The sequence below is a fragment of the Protopterus annectens genome, chromosome 4.part0 (assembly GCF_019279795.1).
Source record: "Protopterus annectens isolate FY-2018-M chromosome 4.part0, PAN1.0, whole genome shotgun sequence".
Lineage (NCBI taxonomy): Eukaryota > Metazoa > Chordata > Ceratodontiformes > Protopteridae > Protopterus > Protopterus annectens.
In genome coordinates, this window is record NC_056733.1 from 1,220,376,721 (window position 1) to 1,220,393,971 (window position 17,251).

At 45.6% G+C, this 17,251-nt stretch overlaps 1 protein-coding gene across 1 annotated transcript in view; it reads right to left on the reverse strand.

Annotated features, from left to right (window-relative positions):
• TCERG1 (transcription elongation regulator 1) overlaps positions 1-17,251 on the reverse strand; it is a 2,274,660-nt gene that overhangs the window by 1,750,204 nt on the left and 507,205 nt on the right. The gene's annotated exons all lie outside the window — the stretch shown is intronic.

The window sequence follows — 17,251 nt, forward strand, 5'->3', positions numbered from 1 at the left end:
CTGCCCACCAGAGAACTTGGCCCTTAAACAGGGGATCACAGGGAGAGAGGTCTCTAGAGGTTGAGAGTGCTGACACCATAGGTTCTTTAGGTGCCACTGAAGTTTTTCATGTGAAGCCTGGCCACAGGAATTAGAAGGATGCAAGATGCCATGTACCCCAAGGCTTGCAGGAACTTCCTTGCAGTGAGGTGACTTCTGGAAGCATGCTGGGTAAAATAGAGAGGCAGGAAGCTCTGCTTTTCTGAGGATAGGAGGTCATTTAGGATGCTGTGTCCAGCAGTGCTCCCAAGAAAATGATCTTCCTGGAGGATGTTTACTTTGTCAAAACCCTCTTAACGTCCTTAGGGTACACCATCAACAAGAAGAAATCAAAGAGGAGGTCCTTGAGGAGCTTTTCTTTACAATCTGCTTGAATGAGGCAGTTGTCCAGATAAGGGTAAATTTATATATTTTTCTGTCTACAAAAGGCTATGGCCGGGACTAAGCATTTGGTGAATATCCTGGCAGCAGTAGATAAGCCAAAGGGTAGCGCAGAGAACTGAAAGTGTTGTGAGCCTGCTCTGAAGGGAAGGAATTTCCTGCAGGATTCCCTTATGGGGACGTGGAGGTAGGCATCTTCTAGATCTAGGGTAACTAACCAGGCATTTTTTTGTCAGCATAGGCAGCATCTACTGCAAAGTTAGCATTTTGAATCTGAGGACCACCAGGAAAGTGTTCAGAATGGATTGATCCAGGATTGGGTGCCAAGTGCCCTTTTTTCTGGGAACAAGGAATAGTCTGGAATAAAAGCCTTTGCCTGTCAGATCTGAGGGAACAGGTTCTTTTTCCCCTTGGGATATGAGAGTTTGGACTTGTTTCAATGCCTCTGCCCACTGATTTGGAGGCAAGTCTGGGTACACTCTTAGAAGTGGGAGTTCACTGAAGGAGAATTTGTATCCCTGAAAAATTATCTTTAAGACCCACTGGTCCTTTGTTACAGAAAGCCAATTTTCTTTGCAGAGGGAGAGCCTTCTTCATAGTTTTTGGCGAGTGAAAAGAGGGTGGGGGGCGGGGGGGGGGGGCATTGAGAGTTTTTTTTCCCCTAGAGGGATGGCTTAAAACTCCCTGCCTTTGGAGTGGAAGTGATCCACTGTTTGGTTCTCTGCTGTCCCTGGGATAGGAGTCTGGGTGGTCTGTCCCTGTGGGGCTTACCTTGCGCCCCTGTCTGCTATGTGCAGCAAAGGACCAGTGTTTGAGGGAAAATTCCTGCGGAACATAGGAGGTTGTACCTGAAGGAAATCTTTTACTGTTTGCATAGATTTTGCTTTGTCTTCCATCTTTTTAAGCACCTCTTCTGCTTTTACTCCAAACAAGCTGTCCTTACCCCAAGGGTGCATCAAGTAATTCAGATTTGAGATGATCAGGGAGAGGTTGTTCCTTCAACCATGCACGTTTCCTAATGACATGTCCTGACACTGCTGCTCTGCTTGTAGCTTCTAGGGCATCATATCCACAGTGTAATGAGTGTTTAGCCACTTGACAAGCAGAGTGCAGTAAATCTGCTAACTCTTTCGAATTGGCACAGTCAGGAAAGGTTGAAAACTTTTGTTTTAACAGTTCCAAAGTGTGTTGTTTATATTTTAACATGTGGGACTGACAGCTGAGTGCTCTGATAGCTAAGGTTGCAGAGGTGTATACTTTTTTACCCCATCTATCCAGAGCTCTGGAGTCCTTGTCAGAGGGAACAGTATTCTTGGCAGATAGAATAGTTGTGTAAAATCTTACCATAACCATAAATGTCCTCCTCTTCCATGTTGCAGTATTCTTGGTGTGAGATTTACTGCTGTCAGACGTTATAGGATTCTTTGCATAACTCGCCTTAGCTCCTTTTGGTCCCAGTGTAATGACCTCCGGGTCTGCAGCCAGACTTCTGTACAGGTATTTGTGATAATCTGGTACTCTGTAATACCAGTCAGATTTTCTGGGAGCAGGAGGGAGGGCATAAGTAGTTAAGCTGGATTCATGGAAGACATCATCAACCACCTCTAAGACTGCAGGGATGGCCAAGGGTCTGTGCTGGGGCAGGTCTAGAAACTCTGTTTTCTTAAACTGAGGGAAGCCCTGGGATTCCCAGTGGAAATACTCCCTGAGGGTGTGAAGGATTTTCCCCAAAGGAAAGATCTTCTGGTGTGGAGGCAGAAGGAATGGATTTCTCTGCATCTGAATCCTCATAAGCAGTCAGAGGTGGTTGTTCCTCTTGAAAATCTGAATAATCACACTCCTCAGAATCCTGTTCTGTCAGTATTTCAGGAGAAAGGTTTCTTTTCCTTTTAGAAAATGTGGCCTGACTACCCCTGATAAGGGTGGATAAGATCATTCGCCATCTTACAAGCTGCTACGTCGTGGTCTGGGCCTAAACAAGGTAAGCAGTAAGAGTGGAAATCTTTATGAGGTATTTGTTTCCCACAAGTTAAACAGTTATTCACTTTTTCTGACATCGGCTGAGGCAAGAAAGAGTCCCCAACGGGGTACTTAGCTTTTTAGAAGTCTTCGGTACTTGTAGTAGTAATCTCTGGTTCTGACCGACCGGCACTTGCGACCAGCTTCTGCTTCGGGCGCCACGCGGCAAGAAAGACTGAGGAAAATGGCGTCGGCTGATGCCTTTATACCCGAAGAACTGCAGCTATGACGTCGGGTGAAGTGCGACACCAGCCGAGGCCAGACCCAGACTTTGGAATCCGGCCGACCGAAGGGCTGCCTGACGACAGGACAACCCATTTGTAAGGACTGCAGATGCATCCTTGAAGGACATCTCTGTGTTTTCTTAAACTGAGGGAAGCCCTGGGATTCCCAGTGGAAATACTCCCTGAGGGTGTGAAGGATTTTCCCCAAAGGAAAGATCTTCTGGTGTGGAGGCAGAAGGAATGGATTTCTCTGCATCTGAATCCTCATAAGCAGTCAGAGGTGGTTGTTCCTCTTGAAAATCTGAATAATCACACTCCTCAGAATCCTGTTCTGTCAGTATTTCAGGAGAAAGGTTTCTTTTCCTTTTAGAAAATGTGGCCTGACTACCCCTGATAAGGGTGGATAAGATCATTCGCCATCTTGAGCACTTGAGCTTGGGGTGGTGGAGCAGGAGTAAAATGGTGGCTAGAGGCAGTTTTCCTAGGAGTGGCCTTGCTTCTAGCCCCAAGAGTATCTATCGGTCGGAGAGAAATGGTAGTTTTTTTTATCTAGATTCGGTAGTGCGAAAAACCTCCTCAGAAGCGTCATCACTCCAAACCCAATCAAGGCAGAGACAACCAAATGCTCGGAAAACGAAGAACATTTCTGCGGCATACCAGTCTGTGAAGACGCCTCACTGAATTCCGGAGACCTGATGACCTGCTTAGCAGTACAGTCATTGGAAGGCTTAGCCTTGTGTGGTCTGTCTCTATCTTTATCCTTATGTTTTTTTCGGAACGTCTACGGATTGTTGACTGACTTGACGCCATTTCGGAAAGTGAAGATGGAAGACGAAAACACCTGGCTACAGTAAGAGCTCTACAACAAATGGTTCTCGCGTTAAAGTAGGCACAGAACCGGCAATGGGGGACGTCGTTGTCTGGGCCTAAACAAGTGATGGAGTACAAATAAGTCTTGGTGTGGTATTTGCTTTCCAGAGGTGAGAATTAACTTTTTCGAACATCGGTTAGTGCAAGAAGAAAGATCCCCAAAGGGGTACTTAGCTTTAGACGTTTTCAGCTGTAATTCAAACTCTGGTAGCGACCGACCGGCACACTTGTGAACTGCTTCTGCTACGGGCTCCATGGCAAGAAAGACTAAGGCGGTGGCTGCCTTCCTTTACAGCACTGACAACATAACGTCAGGCAGCAAGCAACAGCATCCAACGCAGAAAAACACCGACTCTGGAATTTGGGCCGGCTGAGGGCTACCACAGCAGGGATAACCCCACAGCTGATGACTGCTACAGTGAAACATGACTACCCCTGATAAGGGTGATAAGATCCTGCCTTGGCCAGTTGGGAGTCACCAGAAAGATTTTTGGCATGACTCTCCTGATATTCAGGATGACTTTCTGAATGAGAGTGAAGGGGGGACGCAGAAATACTAAGCCTCTGGTGTTCAGGCAGACTGAGGGCTACCCTAGCGGGGATAACCCAAATGTGATGACTGCAACAGTGAAACATGAAGATCATCATCCAATGCTGCCTTGGCCAGTTGGGAGGCACCAGCAAGATTTTTGGCATGTCTCTCCTGATCTTCAGGAGATCTTTCTGAATGACAGTGAAGGGGGGAAAGGCATACAGAAACAGTCTTCCATGAGATGGTGAAGGCGTCCACTCGCCAAGCTAGGGGAGAGTGGTGTTTGGTACAGAATTTTGTCAGTTGTCTGTTCTGGGGGAGGCAAACAGATCTATATGTGGTGTATCCCATCGGTGAACTGTGTCTAGGAAACCTTCCCTGTAAAACATCCAGCCATGATGTAGAGAGAGAATGATCTGCTTAGAGCATCTACCTGAAGGTTGTCCTGGGAAGGGATGTATGTTGCCTGTACAGATAAGTTGTTCTGTGAGGCTAACTCCCAAATTTGCATTACCAGCCTGCGTAGAAGGTAGGACCTGATGCCCCCCATTTGTTGATGTACCACATGACTGTAGTGTTGTCTGTGAAGATTAGCGGACGGCCTGGCTGAATAATAGGAAGAAAGGCCTTCAGGGCTAAAGGAACCACTGTCATTTCCCTGACGTTGATAAGTTTTCTCAAGAGGGATGTCTGCCAAGGTGCTTGTACCTTGAGTCCCTTCATGGTAGCCTCCCCCCGCCCAGATCCAAGGCATCTGTGTGCATATGTTAAGCTGGTTTGGGGGGTAGGAGGGGTAGTCATGGATTCCTTTGAAGCTGTTAAATTCACCACCTTAGTTTTGTTTGTAGACAAGGTAGGAAGGGTATTTGGAAGTCTAGAAGATGGCTGTGCTGGGACCATACGTCCTTTATAAATACCACTGCAGCTTCCTCATGTGCATCCTGGCTAGGGGAAGCATAGGGATAGTGACTGCCATAAGACCCAGAATGTGCATAAACAGTCTTGCTGACAGCTGGTCTACCTGGAGGCGGCCCTGGAAATGGTTAGTCAGGGAGATTACTTTGTCTTGGGGTAAAAATGCGTTCTAAGGTCTGTCCAACTCCTGCAACACAGGAAGACCTTGTCTTGTTCTGGGGATATGGATGACTTGGGGAGGTTCAATGTGAAATGTAGTCTTTGAAGCAGGAACATAGAGAAGTGGAGACTATTTTTGAGGGTTTCTTCTTTTTCTGCAAGAATTAGAACGTCTAGGTAGGGACAGATCTGTATGCCCTTGGTCCTGCAGAAAGCTATGGCAGGAGCTAGGCATTTGGTGAAAACCCCGGTGCAGTGGACAAAACAAAGGGAAAGGCAGAAAATTGAAAATGAGAGTAGGCCCAGCAAAGCGCAAGTATTTCTTGTGGTTTGGGTGTATGGGGATGCAGTAGTAAGCCTCCTTCAGGCCCAAAGTGGCCATGAATGCTTGTGGTGGCAATAGTGGAAGCAGGGTCTGTAGGGACAGCATTCTGAAAGAGGGGACTTTTAAAAAAAATTTTAGAATGGAAAAGTCCAGGATTGGTCTCCATGGGCCATCCTTTTTTGGAACTAGGAAAAGTCTGGAGTAAAAACCTTTTCTTTCTTGTCCTGATGGGACTGGTTCTATGGTGCCTTATGCCCATAGATGCTATAAAGCTGATTTTCGGGTGGAAAATGAATGCTCTGTGGGGTGGGTTTTTCCTGCCAGGATAGGAAATATCCTTTTTCCACTATCGCCAGCACCCAGCAGCCTGTGGTGATTTATTTCCAAAGGGGTAGACAATGAGAAATGGGCAAGGCAGTCACACATTGCTGCCTTTATTTCAGTCCTGAAAGGACGGTCTTTGGACTGGCTGAGAAGAGGTAGTCCTTGAATAGGATTGCCTCCTAGTCCCTTTCCTATGTCTGGTAGAGGAAGGGGTGGTCATGGAGGGGACCCTTCTGATGTAGGATATTTTGGCAGGATCATTTCTATAGTACTTAGGTATAGGAGATACCAGCAGGTGTTGAATATCTTGTAGCTCTTTGTTCCTCTCCTGTAGATTTTTAAATAGTTCTGCTGACTGCCTACCAAACAGAAGGTTATAATCAAGAGGAGCATGTAGGACTTTGGACTTAAAATCTTCAAGCAGTGGTTGAAGCCAAAGTCAGGAGTACCTACGCAGAACTGATGCAGTTGCAGCTGATCTAGCAGAGGCCCCTGCTGCGTCATAACTGAATCTAATAGAGTGCCTGGCCACCTGGGATGCCAAGGATAGCTTGGATGCTAACTCAGTTTTGTTAGGAGAGTCAGGCAGGAAGTTCAGAAGAGTAGAGGCTTGGGATACCAAGTCCAAGGCATATTTTACCATATGTGTTTGGTAGTTAATAGCGCTGAAGGCCAGGGTGGAAGTGCAGGTCTTCTTGCCCAGCCTATCCATACTTTTACTGCCTTTATCTGAAGGTAAAAGAGACGAAGAAGGGAGAAGTCTAAATTGTCTATCTGGAGCCACAGCTATAACAGCAGGGTCCGCCAAAGCAGGTTTAACTAGGAATTTTTAGTCATCAGGCACCTTATAGAAATGGTTGTCGCTTTGGAGCAGGTGGCTGAGAGTCAGGGTTCCGAGAGCAAGAAGCAAAAGCGTCAAGGTATGCAGGGATCACTGGAGGAATGGCTGATGGGGAAGGTGATTCAACCTGCAACTCAAAGCACCCCCCCCCCCTTTTTTTTTTTTTTTGTGTCAGTCATTTGGGAAGTATCCCATTTGAAGTATTATTTCATCTTAGTAATAGTTTCACCAAATGTTATGGCCTCTGGAGGAGAATCTCTTTCAAGAGAATCCTCATCTGGAGAATAATATTCCAGGGGAGAGGCTATTTGGGATGAGTAGATGATAGACTCCTCAAAGCAAGAGGAGGGGGGGCCTCTTCTTCTTCTTCCTGTGGAACAGAGGGAAGGAGTGAGGTAGCAGAAGTAGGCCTAGGGCTGAGCACTGGAACAGAGGGGGCTGAGGAGGTTGTAGGCCCTAAGGGCCATAAAGGCCTGCATCGGGGACTGAGTAAAAGACTGCCAGTACAGTTGTCCTTCAGGAGGTGTAGATAAATGTTTATTTTTTTGTCTTCTTTGTAAGGAGTAGCTTTGCGACACATTGTAGGCCTTGATTCTGTCGCCTTACCAAAGAAGGAGACTCGGATTCCCGAGATCCAGAAGAGCATTCAGTGGAACCTGGTTCCCCCTCGACTTCGGATGTAACAGACGTCTGAGACATCTCTGTGGACATGCGAGCCGGCAGCTGTAGAAGCGGACGTCCCTCAACCCCTATATCGGTGGTTGGCGGGGAGTCCGATGATAGAGAGGCAGTGGTAATAAGCCGTGAAACTTTGGCCTTTTTCTTTGGTGGTTCCATCGGGTCGGCTGATTCCAGATACATCCTAAGAGCTAGCTTCTTAAGCCTTTGATTTTCTACATACAGGTTAAGGCAGCCAAATGGCTTCTACAACTTTTAGGGACAAAGGACTGGCAGACGGAGCAGGAGGTATGGTCATGTTCCTGGCCTAGACAAAAGACGCAACGGTCATGGGTGTCCTTATGCGGAATCTGATGCCCGCATTGGCATTTCCCCTTCTTAGCGGACGTCGGCTAATGTAAAACCAGCAAACCAAGCTCAAGCAATTAATACAAGTAAGAAATTCCCAACGGGGTACTTGGCTTTAGACGTCTTGATAGAGAGGAGCGATGTGATCGATCTGCCGTTTGACTGTGCAGAAAAGGTCTGGGGTCTGTGCGTGCAGACATCACATTTAAGGTCCGTGGTTTATGGCCCTACGTGTGACGTCCCACACACAAACAGCAACCAGGCTGAAAGCATCTGTATAGGAGCGGACGTTCGGGTCGCTTGAGGCAGAGGATACCACAGTACGAATACTTCAACATGAGAATAGGAGGACATCCAGTATTCCAAAGCTACCATTGGGCAAAACTTTACATGAGAAAACTTCAGTGGTTCCTAAAGTAAGTTTGGATGCAGCACTGACACCCTCTGGACTTTTCAATTCCTATCATCTCCTGTCTGAAGAGGGAACTGCAGTGGTGGATCAAACAGCTGTTCCTTAACCCAGTACTCCCCTTGCATCCTCTGCCACTGGTCCAAGAGCAGTTCAGAGAAGCTTCAGATGTGGGCTGCGAGCAGCTTTCAGAAACTTGAAAGCTCAAGGGTTATTGGTCCCCCTCTCAACAAAGGAAACGCATCAATGTAAGAGAGATGAGGGCACTGCTGTTAGCTATTCAGACCTATCATCTCTTCCTACCAGGACCTTTAAAACTGTTCACAGACATTATAATGGTCCTCTGGTATGGAAACAAGCAGGGGAGATCAAATCCTACCTACGATGTATGCTGGCAGTCCAATATCAGGTGACTCTTCAGGCAGGGTACATTACATTCAGCCAAAATTGTGTGGCAGACACCTTGAGCAGGTCCCTAACAGTCCCAAGAATGGATGCATCAAAGGGAAGTCTTTCTGGGCAGTGTCGACCAGTGGGGTATACTTCAAGTAGATCTGTTTGCGCCTCCCCCATGAACAGACAACTTCCACTATTTTATGCCGGAGTTCTACACCCTCTAGTCTGTAAGGTGGATGTCCTTTCATTCTCTTGGAAGGGGATGTTTCTGTATGCATTTCCCCCCTTTCCGATCATTTGGAAAGTCCTGTTCAAAATTCAGCAGTACAAACCAAAAATCTTGCTGGTGACTCCCTTTTGGCAAATACAGCATTGGTTCCCTAGGGCAATCACCACAAGTTACCTCCCACAGTGGACCTTCTCACACAAGACAAAGGAACTCTCATCCATCCCCAATGTATACCCTTCAGATGACTCTGTGGGTGATAGGGTTTTAATTCCATTTAGAAACCTGTTCTCTGAGGATGTGGCTCAGGAGGACAAGAAACTCAATACCAGAAAATTTTAACTATCCAAGTATAAGACATTTTCACTTTGGGGTGTCTCACGAAACCAGGATCTACTATCAGTGGAAGTCCACTTGGTTCTATCTTACTTGTGTGAACTGCTCAGTGCTGGCTTGGCCTACTCTTCAGTGAAGGCACATGTCAGCTATTTTTGCCTGCCTGCATCTATCCCCCTCTAGCTTGCAGATTTGAGGCTAAACAATTTCCTAAAGGCATCCTTCACATTAGACCTCCCAGGAAACCTACTCCCCCATGGGATCTAAATTATGCACTCTAAAAGCCGACACCCCCCCCCCCACCCTCGAGCTAGCTTCATCAGTTTCCATGCAACTGCTCCTGGAAAACTGCACTTCTGCTACCTTTAACTTCAGCCAGGCATGTGTTTGAACTCCAGGCCCTTACAGCCTCTCCCTCCTTGCTGGTTCTTCATAAAGAAAGAGTGTCCTTGCATAACAATCTTTCCTTTATGCCCATGGTAGTCGATGAATTGTCACTCGACCAGTCCATTCATTTACCTACCTTTTTCCCTTCTCCCCAGAATTCTAGGGAGAAGGAGCTGCACATCCTGGATGTGCACAGACAACTTACATTTTATTTAGGCAAGAATAAATCTCATGGAAATCAGACCAGCGTTTTGTTTCCTATTATTCCAGGGCTATGAGATTACCTGTTTCCAAGCAGACTATTTCTACTTGGATCTCTAAGGCTATTTTGTTTTATATGAAGCATGGTAAGACCCTTGCTCCTTCTGTAAAGGCCCACTCCACTATGGCTGCAGCTTCATCTAGTGCTTTCTTCAAAGGACTAGATACTAGCTCTATTCTTCTGAAGCAGCTACAAGGACGTTTGCACATACCTCCACTAAAAATTACAAATTGGATGGCATTTCTAATTCTAGGGCAGGTTTTGCCAGGGTCATATTCCATGGCTTTCTGGACAACTCAACTGCTTCTTCCTACACCCTCTCCCCATTAGCTTTTGTACTTTCCCTCATGTAAAGGATACTGCAACAGATGAATAGAAAGACGTAGAACACTTGTGTAAAATATTACATAATGATAGATATCCTTCTCTTCTTTGTTGCAGCATTCCAAATCACATCCCTCATTCCGCCTGGTTACCTTAGATGGTCATACCCTTCTTTCCTTAGGTTGGCATTTTTCCTAGGGCATTCAGTTCTGAGGTAGGTGCGTGCATATGTCATTTTTAAGGCCAACGTACGATAGCCTATGTGCAAAGTACCACGCACCCTAAACTAGTTAAAGATTTTTGTATACTTGCTGTCAGGTCGCCTACAGGGGATAACTCCGTCATGTAAAGAATACCGCAACAGAGAAGAGAAGAGCAGGACATCTTTCATTATGGTAAGATTTTACACAACTATTTTATCTTCCTTGTCCCACTCAATGAGAGGAAACCAAAGGGGTGGATGGGCTTCTCTCTCTCTCTCTCTCTCACTATTCTAGTATCAGTTAATATAAATACCCAGAAATAGCAAAGAAAGCTTTGAACCATCATCAGAACACCACAAACTGTTTACATTCAAAACCAGAGAGTGAAACTTCTTGAAGACGTGTGCTTAGCCAAATCCTGGGTCTCAGCCTCCTGATCGTTTAGTGCCTTTATCGATAAAAACACACGATGGTCACTAAATGCTTTCCACAATGGTTCTCAACTCAGCCAAGACTGGAGCAGCTGGTGCCAAACAGTCTCCAAAACATGGCATGATAAAATCCTGGATGACCACCCTTGTATGAATGCTTAGGGACCAGTCACTGACTGGAGTGTGGCCATTTCTATTCGCAAACCTGGCATCAGACACCTGAGAATCTAGTGTTACTCGAAATTTAAATTCAGCTGATAAGGTTTCCTTTTCAGTAACTAAATCCCACTGTTTCCCAAAGGGACTTGAACTGGAGCAGCAGAAATCAAAACCTACTGCTTCAAGATGTGGGGAGACTCGCTTTCTGGAGCTTAAGTGCAAGAAATCTTTGGCAAGACGTCTTGTCTGATGACTAAGGTATCAGGAGTCCTGGTTTAGTGCCACTACCTCCTTCAGAGGGCTGTTTTTCTTCTTTTAATGCTTTTCTACAACTTTTGTAGAAAATCCGAAATGTTTCTTTCTCTTCCATAGAGATGCAGATGACTGTATTTTTGCCGGGACAGTTCTACCACCACAATTCAGGCAAAACTCTCTCCTGGGTTAAGGGGCAGAAGTTTACAGAGTTCAATGAAAACCTTGGGGGTTCTGCTTTGTGCTGATAAATTTCAATATAATGCTTCTCTCCACAGTTAGTGGGAGTCGCCAGCAAGTTAGTGGGGAGGCACCATGCAGAAACTATAACTGCCAGACTGGACAAACCCAAATCTATTATTATTACAGCTACCTCCCTCCCCCCTGCCAATAACCTCCAAAACACTGAACACAACCTTGAATGGGACTCCACTAACTTCAACAATGAAACAATAATACTCTGATTTAACCTGGACTGGCTCACTCGTTCCTCTAATTCTCCAACAAACTTTGTAAACGTACACAACTTTCACCAAAACATACTCCATCCAACACACACTGACAAGCACACAAATAGACATTCCACCCTTGATTGGATTTTAACAAATAAATCTAACATTAAATATGATGCCAGCTGTCTACCTGACGTTTTAAGTGATCACTTCCCAGGATATCCAATAAGAAAAAAATTTAAATAACTGCAGCAACATCACATTCAGCTATAATCGGAAAAAAAAAAAAAAATTTCCCCATCTATACTTAATACGATCTTAAAACAACGTAACTGGGCTCCCCTGAAAACCCTGCAATGGACTTAGAAGTGCAATACTTTAACTTTCTGGCTTATAAACACACCCGTTTGCACGTTTTTCGCATCGTGCAGCACCGCAGGGCTACGGTTAAACTCTTCCAGGCGCCAGAAAGTCTGCTCTTCAAATTATCCCTTAGAACTAGCTGGTATCTGAGTAGCAGCATTACAGTCTGAACCCCTGTGACTAGCACTTGCTCTAGAACCTGCTGGAAGGAAACTAGGAAGCCTTAAACTGATGCACTCAGCTCTCCTTGTTAATAAGGAGAAATTAATCGTAGGAACTAAACAGCCTATAATTGCAAAGTACCTTGCAAAGGTAAGGGAAGGCAGCTCTTGTACTTTACAAAAAAAGCACCTAAACAGGCATTTCCAAGGGTCAGCTTCCGGTGATTTCTCCTGTCCACCTGGTGAATCTGGGCATACTGGGGCAATGCAGCAACTGCCTCATGTACACAGACAACCCTCTCCTCCTACCATCCAACACTACAACCTGCGAGAGATGCACTTACATAGCCAAACTGGAAGCAAAACTCTCTCCAGCCAAGATTGTGCTAGACAGTCAAGAGGAGAAGGTTAACATCTGCACTACACCTCAAGCAACACATAGCAATACAAAACCCATACCATCAACACCCACACACAGCAACACTAAACCCAAACATGAGGAGACCCTTAACATTAACCTGCCCAAGCAACAAGGACCTCTGAAGCTGAAACGCAAACACCAGTCACAACCATAGTGACACACAGCTCACACCACCAGTGTGCCACCCAACAGCAGCCCCTAAGGCAAGAAAATGTACCCAACACTTTAGTCATAGGTGACTCTATAGTCAAGCACACGGATGTCCCACTCACCAGGCAGAACAAGGAGAAAATTACAGTCAGCTGCCTGTCGGGTGCCAGGATCCGCCACATAAAGCATGCAATCAAGTCATTCCACAACAAGTACAAATACGACTCTGTCATTGTCCATGGTGGAGTGAATTACTTGAAATGTATCTCCCTGGACTACATGAAAAGAGACATGGAAGAGCTCTTGGATCATGTGGCCCAGGCAGGTATGACCCTAGCCCTGAGTAGCATCCTGCCTTCGCCCAGAATGATACCACAGTACAAGAACAAAATGATTGACTTCAACAACTGGCCTAAGCTTCTGGTGTCATTCAAATGGGGATTCAGTATCTGTCTGCCTGGGACGACATGATCAACAAACCACGATGCTTTGCAGAGATGGCCTGCACCTGTCACCCCTGGAATTCAGGTTACTGGCTAAAGCTCTTGCCACCCCTATAGTGCCTTTTTTAGGCAAGGTTCAAAGGACAAAACCACCACTATAACAGATATAAGCATGCAAAATCTGAAGATAATGCTACTCAATGCTTGACGTCTAAACCTCAAAATACACTCTCTCGAGGCACTCCTAAAAATGGAGAAAATAGATATCTGTGCAGTAACTGAGACCTGGTTCAAGGCTCCAGACAGCAACCATGCAATACTAGGGTGCAATACTCTTACCACACTTTTCGGCCACCAAACCAAGACCAAAACACTAAAGGTGGAGGAGTGTCCATATTCACCAAGGATATTCACACCTCCAGGCTAGTTGCCCAACACAATGCATCTGAAATTCTCCAGGTGCAACTAACACTAGGTAAGACTACAATCCAAACTGCAGCTTACTACAGATCCCCCACCATGCACCAGGATTATCACTACACCTTTCTAAACATACTGGAAAATATTAAGATAACACCAAACACCCTAATACAGGGTGATTTCAGCTACCCTGCCATTAACTGGGAAAACTACTCTGGTACCAACACCTTTCCCAACGGTTCTTGGAATTCATAAATTCGAATGCCATGGATCAACTAATCAATTATCTCACCAGGGGTTCCAATATCCTAGACCTGGTCATTACAAACATGGGATAGAGGCTCCACACCAGTAGTCACCCCTTCACTGGTCAGGTCTGACCATAAGCTAATCACCCTTGACATCCACGTCCCACCCCCAACCCCCAGTAAAGAAACATCTATAAAAGAAATTCTCCAAAGCCAACTTCATGCTACTTAAGTCAGAAATGGCAAACTTCATGACACCCATGCAGAAGGGAGCTGAAAGTTCGACTGCTGAATCCTACACTAAGGCACTGTACGAGCACATCCACTTGTGCATGAATCAAGTCATCCCAAATAGAACCAAGACGCTCTCCTCCAAAAAAAGGAATCCAATCTGGTGGTCCCCTGCCATAAACAAACTAACAACAGAAGGAAGAAACTGTTGCAGAAAAGAGGAAAATCTCAGGATGTAAAAAACTCCCTTACCAGCCTCAATAAGAAGCTGAGATCCCTCACAAAATGCTCCAAGGCAAGTTACGAAAATAAAATTGCTAAAGATTCCAAAGACAACCACAGGCATTCTAAAGTTATGTTAAGAATCTAAATGGCAATGCTCAGATTTGCTCTGAGCTACAACAGAATGGCATTAAATATATTGATCCCAAGGATATTGCCAATATCCTGGCAGATCGATTTAGTGCCAACTTCACCCCCCTCTCACCCCCTAAAGGGTCCATCTCAATACTGAAAGATTGCCAAATTCCGCTAATCACGGCCACACAGGTAGAAACCGCACTCTCCAAAGCTAAGAATACAGCATCCATGGGACGAGATGACATCCCGGGCTGTGTATCAAATGAACTACAAAATCAGCTGGCACTTCACCTAAGTGTCTTGTTTAATCATAGCCTGACCTCAGGCTTCATGCCCACTGAGTGGCGCATAGCTACAGTTATCCCACTCCACAAAGGGGGATCCACCTTGGATCCCGGGAACAAAGGTCCCATCAGTCTGAGGAGCGTGATCTGCAAGGGCAAGGAACGCATTACCATGGAACTTATAAACAAAGACATTGGCAACCTTCAAACACTGGACTCCACCCAGTTTGGGTTCGTGAAGGGCCGATCTTGTCTCCTGAGCCTAACTGACTTCTTCAAATCAGTCTCCAGAGCTGTGGACGAGGGTAAGGAGGTCCACACAGCCTATCTGGACCTCGCCAAGGCCTTTTACACCATCCCCCATTCTGGAATCATAGATAAACTTACTAAGCTGGGCATAAATCCCTACGTCGCTCGATGGGTTGCCAAGTGGCTTGCTGACAGAACCCAGATTGTAAAAGTAGCAGACTCCAAATCCAGCTCCAGACAGATGACAAGTGGAGTACCTCAGGGTTCAGTCCTGGGACCACTCTTGTTTAGCATCTACTTCTTTGAAGTACAGGTCATCACTAAGGGACTCTGGTTAACGAAGTTCGCAGATGACAGCAAACTGGGAGCCATTACTGGATCTCCAAATGATGTGGATTTTCTACAAAACGGCCTTACAGAAACAGATGCTTGGTGCCAGAGGCATGGACTCAAGCTTAAAGGAAAAAAAACAGGATATTAAAGCAGATTCCCCAACATACTGACTCTTCCAGTCCCTGTTCTTTGATAAAGCTTAAAAAAATCATAACCCACTCAACTGTTTTCCCTGTTCTGCTTCCTAGCTTTCTATACTGTTGTTGTTTCACTTTGCAAATCAACTTGAAAAACCTGTAGCTGGCTCTGAAATTATGATGTCACATCTGCCATCTGCTCTTGCTCTAGCTATCAGGATGTTTCCTCCCCCAAAGTGATGTAATCCCCGCCTGATTTGCATGCTGTATAGAACAGCCAGTGTTCCTCCCACATTGTGATGTCAGACCTGCCTTACCCAGCCCACTCAACCTAATAAAATCCATGTGGTGTGTGGAACTCCTTTTCATTGTACTTGTATCCTGTCGACTGCATTTGTTTGAGGGAGTACTGAAAAGTTTGTATTGCCTGCATTTTCGTCTGCATTTTTTGCTTCATTGGTAAGATAAGTCTTGCTAGTGAATTAAAAATGTAATTCTACACACAGCCCCTGTTTGAATGCACTTCTATGCCTATTTTGTGCTGCCTGATATAGTTTATGATTCTCTTCTGAACAGGAATACTCTCTTCCTCCCTATGAGGATTCTGCTGCTGAAGAATCTATCCCTTCAGCCTCTCCTCCTGAGGATTATTCTTTTGGGGAAACCATGCACACCATGAGGGAGCACTTCCACTGGGAGAGCCAAGACTACTCAGAATCTAAGAAAAGGCTCAAAGACTTTCCTTAACTACCTCAGCACAGGCCTCTTGCTATCCCCCCTGTTTTAGACATTGTAGATGATGTATTTTCAGAGTCCGGCCTGTCTCCTGACTCTTTACCCCTTGCACCTGTTAAGCCAGACAGATACTACAGGGTTCCAGATTCACATAAATTTCTTTATAAAAACCCTGCTGCTGACCCAGAAACTATTTCTCAGGGTCCCAAAGGGGTCAAGGCTTCCACTGCAAAAAACCCTATCCCCTCTGATAGGGATTCAAGGGCACTGGACAGATGGGGGAAAAAGGTTTACATTTCTGCTACCTTGGCTGAGAGGGCTTTAAATTGTCAATTTCATATGCTTAAATATCAACAATACTTAATGCCACTGCTTAAACAGAAAATATTAACAAATTCTGAATGTGCAGAAAACAAGGAAATGCAGGATTTATTGCATGCAACTGAACAAGTGGAAAGGCATACTTTGCAATGTGGTTTTGATTCTCTGGAGGCCTCTTGCAGGGCCGCTGTTACGGGTTCTGTCACTAGGAGGCATGCTTGGGTAAAGGAACAGAATCTGCCTGATCATGTTAAAGCAAAATTATTAGATGCTCCATTACATCATGATACTTTGGTGTTAAAGCAGAGGAGGTGTTGAAGAAAATGGAGGACAAAGCAAAATCTATGCAGACAGTTAAGGATTTCTTACAGGTGCAGCCACCCAGATTTAGCAGGAACTGGCCCACAAAGAATTGGTCCTTTCCAGTGTCAGACAGGCCACAAAGAGGCAGATACAGATGCCCCAGAGGCAGATCCCAGCCCCAAGGCTCATACAGGCCTAAACAATGGGGTGCTTCTACCTCCAAAAGCAGAGAAGACAAATCACAGCTATACAGGAAACAGTCCCAATGACTTTCCTCTGCCAGCACCAAGCACTTATCTTTTGGCAGCCCCCATAGGGGGAAAACTAGCACTTTTTTCATAAAATTGGCACATGATCACCCAGGACAAATGGGTCTTGAATATAGTGTCTCAGGGCTACAGGTTCCACTTTCACACCCTGCCAAGGGCAAAAGGCATGCCAGACCTGCCATACAATCAATGGGCAGAGGCCCAAAAGCAAGTTTCATCCCTCATGGACATGAGGGCCATTCAGCGAGTACCACAGCAAGAGCAGGGACAAGGATTTTACTCAAGACTTTTCTTGGTACCCAGAAAGAACAAAGCCTGGAGACCAATACTG